The sequence below is a fragment of the Heterocephalus glaber genome, unplaced genomic scaffold (genome assembly GCF_053883595.1).
Source record: "Heterocephalus glaber isolate CG9 unplaced genomic scaffold, H.glaber_assembly_v1.0 deba00001523, whole genome shotgun sequence".
Classification (NCBI taxonomy): domain Eukaryota; kingdom Metazoa; phylum Chordata; class Mammalia; order Rodentia; family Bathyergidae; genus Heterocephalus; species Heterocephalus glaber.
Genome location: NW_028258327.1, coordinates 1,907,077 through 1,917,911, shown reverse-complemented (window position 1 = coordinate 1,917,911; position 10,835 = coordinate 1,907,077). Strand labels below are relative to the sequence as shown.

The 10,835-nt window shown below is 43.1% G+C and overlaps 1 protein-coding gene across 3 annotated transcripts in view; it reads left to right on the top strand.

Moving 5' to 3' along the window:
• Nucleotides 1-4,127: 4,127 nt before the first annotated feature.
• Nucleotides 4,128-10,835, top strand: part of Taar1 (trace amine associated receptor 1) — a 48,741-nt gene continuing 42,033 nt past the window's right edge. Inside the window, exons 1-2 of one of the 3 annotated variants that reach the window (XM_087187921.1) lie at nt 4,128-4,640; nt 7,762-8,042. The gene's annotated coding sequence lies outside the window, so the exon portion shown is untranslated. The remainder of the gene's footprint in view (nt 4,641-7,761; nt 8,043-10,835) is intronic. The other 2 variants (XM_087187919.1, XM_087187918.1) reach the window with 2 other exon arrangements.

The window sequence follows — 10,835 nt, the reverse complement described above, 5'->3', positions numbered from 1 at the left end:
TTCAGATTCCGAGAATTGAGCTCCAGGACACACCAATATGAGGAGGTCAGGACAGATGATAAGAAACAGAAAAGATCCTATGGAAATAAAACAAATACAAAAATGCAAAAAGCAAGAAAGAGGAAAACTTGAAGACTGTGGGGGAGAAAACGGCATCAAGAACGGGATAGTGGCAGCTGTGTCAAACACTGCCGAGACATCAAGTGACCTGGGGCTGAGAACTGATTACTGAATTCAGCAATGTGGAAATCAGTGGTGACCTTGACAAGGCAGTGAAGTCATGGGGTAAAACCCTGCTGGGAGGAAAGGAATTGAGACAAGGAGTACATATTACCCTGTGAAGAACTTTTGTTAAAAAGAAGAACTGAGAAATGGGACAGGAACCCATAGAGGGTGTTTCTGTTGCTGTTGTTTTGAGACAGGATCTCATCATGTGGTTCAGACTGGCCTTGAACTCACTATGTAATCCAGACTGGCCTTGAACTTGCAGCGATCCTCCTGCCTCAGCCTTCTGAGTGCTGGGGTTACAGGCATGGGCCGCCACACCCAGCAGTTTTTATTTTAAAGATAGGAGGATTAGCAGAATACTTGTAGGAGATACAACAGCATATTTGTATTTTCTCTATTGCATCTAATAGAGGAAGAAAATTTAAAGGTAAGTAGTAAGAGAGAAATTTGAGAACAGTGTCCTTGGGGTGCAGTATGAAGGAATGGGGATAGACCTCCACAGGTACATGAGCAGCCTTTTATCCTATGAAAATGAGAGGCTGGCAGGTGGATTGAAGCTTCGAGGGAACTGTTGGAAGGTCTCTCTCCAGTTCAAAGGACAGGCCTGGAGTTCAGTATCGAAGCTTGAGCAAAAGATAGAGACAGTAGTTACTAGTTAGTAAAAGGTAGTTGAAGATAGGAAGTGGAATTGGACCTGCTAATGAGGAAGAGTGAGAAGAACAGGACTTAAGAGGCATGACCAACAATGTCACTACTGACTGTAGTGCTTTAAGAGTTGAGAGAAAGGAGTGGCAGCAAGAACTGGAGAGCTAGAAAGGCAGGATTTGGTGAAGAATCATTCTAGCATCAGAGCAGCGCTGTTTCTGTTAGCTTTCTGTTAACAAAGTACCTGAGACAATCAGCTTAAAGGGAGAAAAGGTTCATTTGGATTCATAGTTTTGGTAGTTTCAGTCCATAGTTGGTCCCCTTGCTTTTGGGCCGGCAGTGAGGCAGCACATCATGGTGGGAATACACTGTGCTGCAAGCTTCTCACCTCATGGAAGCTGGGAAGCAAGAGACAAACAGGAGGAGCTGGAACCCCAATACTCCCCTCTCAAAAGCATGGCCCCAGTGACCTACGACTGGCTACCACGCACCATCGCTTCAAGGTTCCACCACCTCCCAAGGCTGCTACTCTGAGGACCAAGTCTTTACACATGGGCTTTTGAAGGACACCCAAGATCCATACTATAGCACAGATCATGTTAAGGTATAGTAAGAAGACCGGTTTTAGTCGACGACAGGGAAGATAAAATGTCACCAAATGAAACAAGGCCCTGATTGTCTGTCTTTATTGGACATCCAAACGGGAAGCATCTTAACTAACGAAAGCAATGGTGAAGGGAACATAGATGGTTTACAGTATTGGTGAGGGGTAAGGCAGAAGGAGTGGGGTCAGAGAAGCCTGTAAAAGTCATTCTTGTTTATGGAGATAGGGTCTTGATAATGGGAATGGAGAGGAGGTAGCACGATGGATGTTAGAAATAAAGATTTGGCGGGGGCCAATATCCTATTAGAGCTTTTGTTATAAAGACTCTCCTCCCCTTTAGAAAATTTCCTTACACACACATGCACACGCACATATGCACACACACGCACACACACACATACATTTTTTGGTGGTGCTGGGTATTGGAGGCAACACTTCATGCCTGAGAAGCAGGCTCTTCACATCTCCATTCCTCCCTTATAAGTGTAAATGAAGAATTATATTTATGTTCATACAGCACTTCAGACTCTCAATTTACTAATCCCCCAAGAATTTGGAACTGTCATTCTGATTATATAGAAAGTCTTGTTGCAAATAACCTGTTTCTGCAATCTGATTAATTATAGGAGCAGGAAGTGAAAGTGTTACTATTCACACTTGTTAACAAAACATTTGTTTCTAGCTCCTATTGATTTCAACATAATAAAAGTTAGTTCATTTCCTGGAACTAGGGACTGGCAGAATGCAGGGAAATTCCCACATTGTTCCTTTTTATGCTATGTAGAAAGTCAGGTGAACCAAGAAAAGGTAGAATGTCAACCTGAAATAGGAGAATAATTTTTTTCTTATCATAAAGCAATGCACATCCCTTATAAAGTTTCTTTCTTCCCAGATACTCTTTTCTGGGATGAATTTATGCCTGATGGTTGCTTTTCAGACACAAGGACACAGGAAACACTGGGGAGACTTTGGGAACACAAAGCAGGACAAATGCAAGTTGGAGTCCAGCCTGAACAACTTAGCGAGGTCCTGTCTCAAAATAGAGAAGAAGCCTGGAGTCAGAGCTCAGTGTGAAGACCCAGGGTTCCTAGTGCAGTAGGTGAAAAACAACAAGCAAGCAAGCACCACAAATCTCCCAAACCTGTAAGGTACCCTAGACCAGATGTGGATTTGAAAGAATCCCAAGAAAAAGAACCAATTCCTTCCACCAAGGGGAGACACAGCAAGTAGATGGCTATCTGTGAGCCAGAATGCAGGCGCTCACCTGAAACTGAGTCTGCCAGCACTTTAACAGTGGACACCTCAGCCTCCAGAATGGTGAGAAGTAAGCTTCTGTGGATTACAACCTTCCCCACCTCTGGTATTTTGTTACAGCAGTCTGAATGGATTAAAACATGCTACTGGGGAATTAGCATTTTAAGTAGCAGAGAACCACTGATTTTTAAGCCAGTGATATTTTGAAGTCCAAGGAACATAAAAGGCAAACTTTGAAAAGAAATTTTTTTGGTGATTATGTGCAGAAATGAGCAGGAAAATTTTTTGGTAATGATGTGCAGAAATAAGTAGTTTTCTCCACTGTGAGAGATAGGGAGATAAACTGAAAAATCATCAGCTGGATTAGAAGATATTTGAAATCTTATAATGAACTGTACATGGGAACAGGAAGAGAAAGGAAAATGGCAAGAAATTCAAGTTAATTAGAGAACATGAAGATGTTACCAATCTAGGTCTAATACTTAAGAATGTTTAGCTTATTTAAAGACAAAAACCCAACCTCCTGAAAATGAAATTTTGGGTAATGTAATAATAAAATATTTAGGGAAAATGGTTTCACTGAAATAAATATGGGCAGATTCTATGAAGATGAAGACACTGCGTGTCTCTGAAGCCATGGCTCTGCAGTACCTGCCAGGTCCCGGGGTCCTAGAGACCCCATCCAGAGGGCCCTTGCCACCAATGACCTCAATATAATGTATGTTTTATGACATTTTCAGCCAAACTTTCCAACATTTCAGACTAGTGGGCAGTCTCTCCAGTATAAACCAGGAAACATTACTTTTGCTGATATCCTCTAATGATGCAAATCTGAGGTCATTCTTAGCATGTGTCTATCTGTTCTCCCTCAGCTATTTTGTGAACTCGGTTAAAACTAGGACTTAGCTTAAACTCTGTGCTTTGGGTCTGTCACAGTCATATAAATAAATTCTCAACAGGGGGCCAGGAATTTAGCTCAGTGGCACAGTGCCTGCCTCACAAGTACAAGGTCCTGAGTTCAACCCCCAGTACTGGGGTGGGGGTGGGGGGGTGGGGAGAGCGAGGAATAAATTGTCAACAAATTGCTGCCATGGAGTCTGAGGGTCCTATTGTGGAAATACTGGTTTACCAGAAAGATATATTACATTGAAAGGTCAGGGCTCACCTGCAGTGTGTTTTGGGCCAATGTGGACCATCTCGTTGGTGGAGTAGTTCCACTTTTAGAGATGGGCGGACTCTCAGCAGCGCCAACACAGCACTGCACATTTGATTTAGTGCAATTGTTACTTCTGCATGTCAGTTTTCTTGCACAACATCCTTTCTCAGAGCCGTATTGCATAATATATTCATGAGAAAATAAAAGCAGCTGGTCATCCCGCAGAGAATTAACTTACATGTTTTTCTACTGATACAGAGTATAAGAATCTGAGCTTGTTTTGGAAACTTTTAGTGATGATTACATTATATTTTCCAAAACAAGTAGTGATTTTTGGCCTCTTCATCCTGAATGTCAGGGCACTGGAAACTTTTATTGCTGCAGTATATGAGCATGCTGTCATATTGCAGAACAGAACAGAAAAGGCTGTTTCTAATGAAGAAGGTTTGCTCCTGATGAACAAGAACATAGATGTTTTGGAAAAAGCTGTCAAGCTAGCAGCCCAGCATGTAGTGCCCTTTCTGTCCTGGCTGGGACATTGTGAAGGAGATTTGCAACTTGGTAAGAGTGTGGGTATTTGGAATTCACAAGAAACTCTTTTGCCCTCACTTGCTTTGAGCAGGGTGCACATATCATTGTGACCCCAGAAGATGGAATCTATGGTTGGGTCTTCACCAGGGAGACCATTTATCCCTATCTGGAAGACATACTAGCCCCGGAAGTGAACTGGATTCCCTGTAGAGGCCGCAAGCGGTAAATCTATGTCATTACCTTTTGATTTTGGGGGGAAAAATTTGCGACCATGGAGAATGTCAACACCAAATTCACTAAGTTTGCCTAATAATTTTTCTGGCAAATAGCCAGTCCATGAGAACAGATTTCTAATGTTTAATAATGTGTACCATCTGGCATGTCTCTTGTTTGGAACTAACTTAAGATAATGATATTTGATTAGTTATTTGTTGGAGTTTTATTTAAAGAACAGTATAAATACATATGCAATTTTTGTAATATGTGTTTAATTGGGTTTCATCAAAATGAAAACGTCATAATATCTAGGATCTATGTTCTCAAGTACAGTGAAGGGTTCATCCGTGAACATCTACTCCATTCATACAAAGGGAAAAAACATGAATGAGTCTATTTTCCAAAGAGTTTTGTATCACGATGATTTTTCACTGTGATCAGTGGGTGAATGAAGATGAAACAGGGAGCACTGTTTTTCAGACTACCTCTTACTGCCCCCTAGCTAAGTGATGTAGGACATGCAACCTAGATGCTTGGCATTTCTGTTCCTTTATCTGTAAAACAGGGTGATAAAGGTTCTTCTCTACCTTCCTATGGAGTAGACAAGAGTGCCAAATGAGGTAATAGATGTGGAACCGGTGTACTGCACTGCTTTTCTCTGCTGTTAGCTGTTACTATTGCTTTTTTTTTTTTTTGGTACCAGGGATCGAACTCAGGACCTTGCGCTTGCGAGGCAGGCAGTGGCACCACTGAGCTAAAATCCCCGGCCCCATTATCACTTATTTTTAACAGAAAGAACTCAGTCTGACTTCTTTGCATTCTTATCCTTAGATTTTAGTAATTATTAATAGCTGTGGCTTAGGCATAACTTTCTTGAAGAAAATATGTACAACAAATTAGACTACAAAATAGGTTTCTTTAGGTCTATTTACTTTGAAAATAATTTGTATCTAATTCCTTTAAATAGCAAACTTTAACAAGTAGTTAATTTACTAATTTTATATTTACTTACACCTGTTCAGAGTTACAACTATTGCACAGGAGAGGAACTTCCTTAATAATTGTGACCACAAGATATCAAGCAATGTCAAGCTCAGTGCTATCATAGTAAGTTCTGGTCTGTGAGTCAAGTCTCTCCCTGAGATTCTCACCTTTGGAAAAATATTCTTTTAATGTTGCATGGTCAATGAATCCATGTTGCTATGACTCAACACTTATGAGGCTGTCCTAGAACAGATAGCAATCATCATTTGCTGTAATTCATGAGGCAAATATTACAATAAGTCACTCTATTTGACTAGACTGATAAAACTGACTCTCCTAAGGAAAAGTTGTTCATAAAATGTAATTAGCCTAGGATGTATCCTGTTAAGTTGAGAAGGTAAATCACAGGTAAAAATTAACATCGTCGAGTCCTGCAGACACTTATCCAAATGGCACACTTTTAGCTCTGTGTTATAAAGAGGAGAAATCTGGTTATTTAATATGATCACAGTTATTGGAAATGAAATCCATAGTTTCTTCCCTACTTACATTTGTCTCTGAAAGGGATCATAGAGAGCCACGTGACCATTCCTGTGTATCTAAACACTACTACTTGGAATGCTGACCTGTCAAACACTCCCTTGAGAATTTCTCCCCCACTGAGAAACTAATACTTAACCAAGAAAAGAAAATTACACAAAATACAAGACTGACTTGTTAAACATCTTCATGAATATTGGTAATACTTCCTCGTTTATCCTGAAGGAAAAAAAGTAAATATCTAAAGGAATGAGCTATTAATTTTTCCTTTTTATTCCAAGATTAGCTCACCACCAGCTGCAGAGTGATTGTGGGGAGATCACAAACAGCTTCCAAAAGCAATTCAGCCATCAGGGCTGGAGGTGCCCGCTTGGCAGCCATTTCTTATTTATTGAGCATTTACACTTACTTGGTCCCAGGGACTGTATCTGTTGTGCATGTTCAGTTTATCACTAGTGATGGCAGCTATCACTATTTGCATTGTAACTATGAGAAGAAATGGAGGCATATGTCCTCCTAATTGGTAATTAGATTAGCTGCAATTAAAACACAGCTGTTTGCATTAGGCCTTGATACCTGAGTGGGGGCCTGGAGGGACTATATTACGTGGACATTTTCAGTAACTAGAGAATCCACTTATTCACTGAGAGGGATCTGGCTGCTAAGCCTTGGATATCCTATTTTCTGCTGAAATCATCCTCCTTCTAGCTACCCTTGGTCTTTCTTCTGCCTTGTGTAACCCATTCGTTCACACAGTCTGCGTCTCTCAAATGACAACCCCTCAAATATTTGAAGCCAGCTGTCACCTCGCCTTCTTGTTTGTAGGGTAAATATCCGCAAATGTAGATGAGGTTTAATATTATTCTGAAAAGCAATTTCACGGTCCATATTTTCCTCAGGATTTCTCATGGGGGCCCTTTAAAATAGAAAGGAATCTGCACGTTACATGTAGGGGAAGAGAAGACTAAGCCAGCAGTGTGAAGTGTCTGTTTACATTTTCACTGCACAGTGCTGCAGTTGTTCATGGAGGATGAACTACATGGGACCCGTCGTGTCCTGCCATCTGCTAATTGTGCTTCCCACAGCACCACATATCTGCAGAAGGGCAGGATTATGGCTTGGATGACAGATTAGGTATTTCTCATAGAAGAATCGGCTAGATTTCAAGCCCTTCATTGACTTTGCAGGGAGCACTTCATAAGAAAAAGTGCTAGGCAGGTGTGCATGCCTATAATCCTAGCACTTAGGGAGGCTGAGGTAGGAGAATTGCAAATTTGAGGCCAGCCTAGAAAATTTAGCAATGCTGCAAGAGCCTATCTCAAAACAAAACAAAATAAAACAAAACAATCAAAGAAGGGCAAAGGATGGAGCTCACTGTGAAGGCCCTAGATTCAGTCCCCAAGACTGCAAAAACCAGAAAAGACAGACAGAAAGAGTAAGTGTTGCTCTTTCTCCTCCTCCTCGCCCTCCCTTTGTATTTCCTGTGCACCACTCCTGCACTGAAGTCTGGCACTTTCCAAGAGGTTCACTTTCATGACAACAAAGACAATAGAGCATGTGATGCTTTCAATCTTTTCTCTTGATTCTCTTCCCCGGGCTCTAGTGTTACAGGAAACGAGCGAATAGCATCACTCTGGCATTTTGGAAAGCACTAAAGTAGAGTCAGTGTTCTGGCGATATCTACTGCGCAGATTTGGCAACACCCCAGTGCAAGAGCGACTGAGCTGCCTGGCTAAGGACAACTCCATCTACATCATGGCAAACATAAGGGACAGGAAGCCGTGCAATACCAGCGAGCCTCAGCGCCCCCGACGGCCGTTACCAGTACAACACCGACGTGGCGTTTGCCGCTGAGGAGGGGAAGCTGGTGGCCGCTACCAACAGGTGAGAGTCACCTCTGCCTCCGTTTCACTTGGCTTCTTTTTTGTGTGATATGTGTGTCTGCTCCTCTGCTGAATGCTGGGGAGGTGACTGCTGCGGACACACCTCGTAGGACGCCTAAGGAGCCGGAGTGGAGCCCCTTTGCCTGTCTTAGTTATGGCGCTGTATGGAAGAGTGTTTGAGAAGGACCTTCCACGCCTAGGGCAGGGACCTGGGAATTTGCAATGACCTCCAGCACCAGAGCCTTTTCGGGTGACCCTGGCAAAGCAGGGGGTGGGGGTGCTGGAGACAGAGAGACAGAGACAGACAGAGGCAGAGAAAGAGGAGGGCCTTTAGTGTTTGCCTGGAAGAGATGCCAGAAACTCACTGTAACAACAACTCAACATCAAATTTAAAAAGCAAGGAGTGTTCAATGGTTTGAATATGATTTATCTTGTCACTTTGCAATGCCCCACACCACCTTGGGACTCTGCCAGGCATTGTCTGATGTGAACCATGGGGCTTGGACTAGAACCATGAGCCCCAAAAGCCCAAATGAACCTTCTTTTTATCTTTATAGTTTACCCAGCCTGTGGTATTATGTTATTAGCACAGATGGAAAAGGATCTGAGGATGGGGTGAGACCAGAGAGCAGAGAGGGGAAGGAGAAATAAAAACGATCAAGGTCCAGTATGTCTATGTACCAGTTCCTTAGGATGGATGTATTTATTATGCATAGCAAACATGTAATGAAGACTTTTTAAAAATTAAAAAATGAAATAAAAAAGACAGGATGTGTGCATATTTGGTGTGGCTCATTTACAGGTGCTGCATTGGCCTCCCATATATGTGTGTAGTGTGTGTAAGTGTGGATATATATAGGGGAATGTATATAGAAATGTGTGGCGAACCTGGAAAGACCCTCTGCAGTAACTGCTCCCACGTATGCAAATGTCACCCCCACCAGGTGATGGTTAATGGTCGTGTTAGTTTGATTGGGCGTGGGTGTCCAGCTAGGTGAGGGTTATTTCTGCGTGTGTCTCTAAGGGCTTTAGAACTGGGGGATGGAATGATGCCTCCCTGTTATGGGCGGGCATCATTTAGTTCCCCCAAAGGCCTGAATAGTGCAAAAAGGCGGAGGAAGGTTGTGTTCATTTCTTGCCTGTTTGAGCTGGGACCTGGGTCTTCTCCTGCCTTTGGATGCTTGGGCCATCAGGTGTGGATGGGAACTGAGCTCATCTGTCAGTTCACCTGTCAGCCCTTCACACTGCACCCTGGCTGTCTTGTGGCTCCAGCTTGCAGGTGCAGTGCAGAGCACAGGACTCATCAGCCTCTCCATAGCTGGAGACTCTGCACCTTATAATAAATGTCTTACAGGGCCGGGGATTTAGCTCAGTGGTTCAGCCTCCTGCCTTTCAAGTGCAGGGTCCCGAATTTGATCCCCGGTACCAAACAAAACAACCCCAAAACAAAATGTGTTACATCAATGTGTGCCCTGTCAGTTCCGTTGCTCTGGTAAATCCTGACTAGTGCACATTGTGTGTGTATACACAGGCTGAACTTTGAATATCCAGAGGGTATTTGACTGCAGTCAAGTGATATAGACATTTGTGAACAGGGGCATCTTTTCAAGTAATTATGAATGATTTGTAGCTAATTTAAATTGTTCCATTAACTTTTTATCGTAATCTACTTAACTTGAAGGGTCAATTACTATGGAAATTAGATGCTCAGAATGGAAATAATAAAGAAATAAATAACTTTCTTGAGATCACATTGTCCCCTTCTGAATTAATTCCATCTTAAATTCTGTCCCGTTCTGGTTAAAGCCCCACGCAGTACGCAGGTGTTGGCTGCAAACTGTGCCTCTTCCTTAGAAAGGGCCCCGTCACTTTCCCCTAGCAACCTCTGGCCCACTTACCCTGGCTCTCAGTCCGCCTGTTGGTGACTGATTAACTCTTGGAAGAGACTTGCAGGAGGACAGGTGAGTTCTCCCGGGTGTCGTGGGGAGGCTGAGGATCACTGAATTCAGAATTCAGCGTGCACTTGTCCCCACAGAAAGTGGTGACTGCATTTGTAGGCCTTTTCTAGGTGTTTATTCCTGGCCGATATAATTTAATCCAGTATTGCAAAGCCACAGACCTTCTGGGTAGCAGAAAATGCCTTTGGTCTCCCCACTCCCATCTCCCTTAGATTCTCTCTTCAGGAACTGCAGCCCGAGGATCCTAGGGAGGTAACAGAGCGTGGTCTGGGTGTTCTGGCCATGCATGCCATGGGCAGCTTCCCTCTTTGTGGCCTGACATCGGCTCCTCTGAGGCTTTTTCCTTGTGCCCTAGACAGCTGACTGGGGGTTGGTGTGCACGTTGGCCTTGGTCTCCTCATCTGCCTTCACTGTGTGCACTCTTAGCCAACCAGACTTCTGGCCTCTCTTCAAAATCAGATCTCACGGTCATTCCTCAGCTGTTATTCTCCAAGGGGGAATGTCTGTCCTAACCGCATTGAAGCTGTTTTACCCCTTATCTTTGTTTGTTTGTCTGTTTGTTTATGTTTTAGAGACAGGGCCTCAGTTATATACTCCAGGCTGGCCTTAAACTCCCAGCAATCCTCCTGCCTGAGCCTCCCGAGTGCTGGGATTACAGGAGTGCACCACCACGACTGCCCTCCTATCTTTTAATACTCACATTTTTAATTTTCTTTACTGCCTGGCCTTTCTCGCTTCTCTCACCTCACTTCTCATTTTGTTGAGAATGAACTTATAAATGAGGAGCTTTGCTAGACTCAGCTCCCACAGCTGTGTCCTCCTCATCTAGACTATTT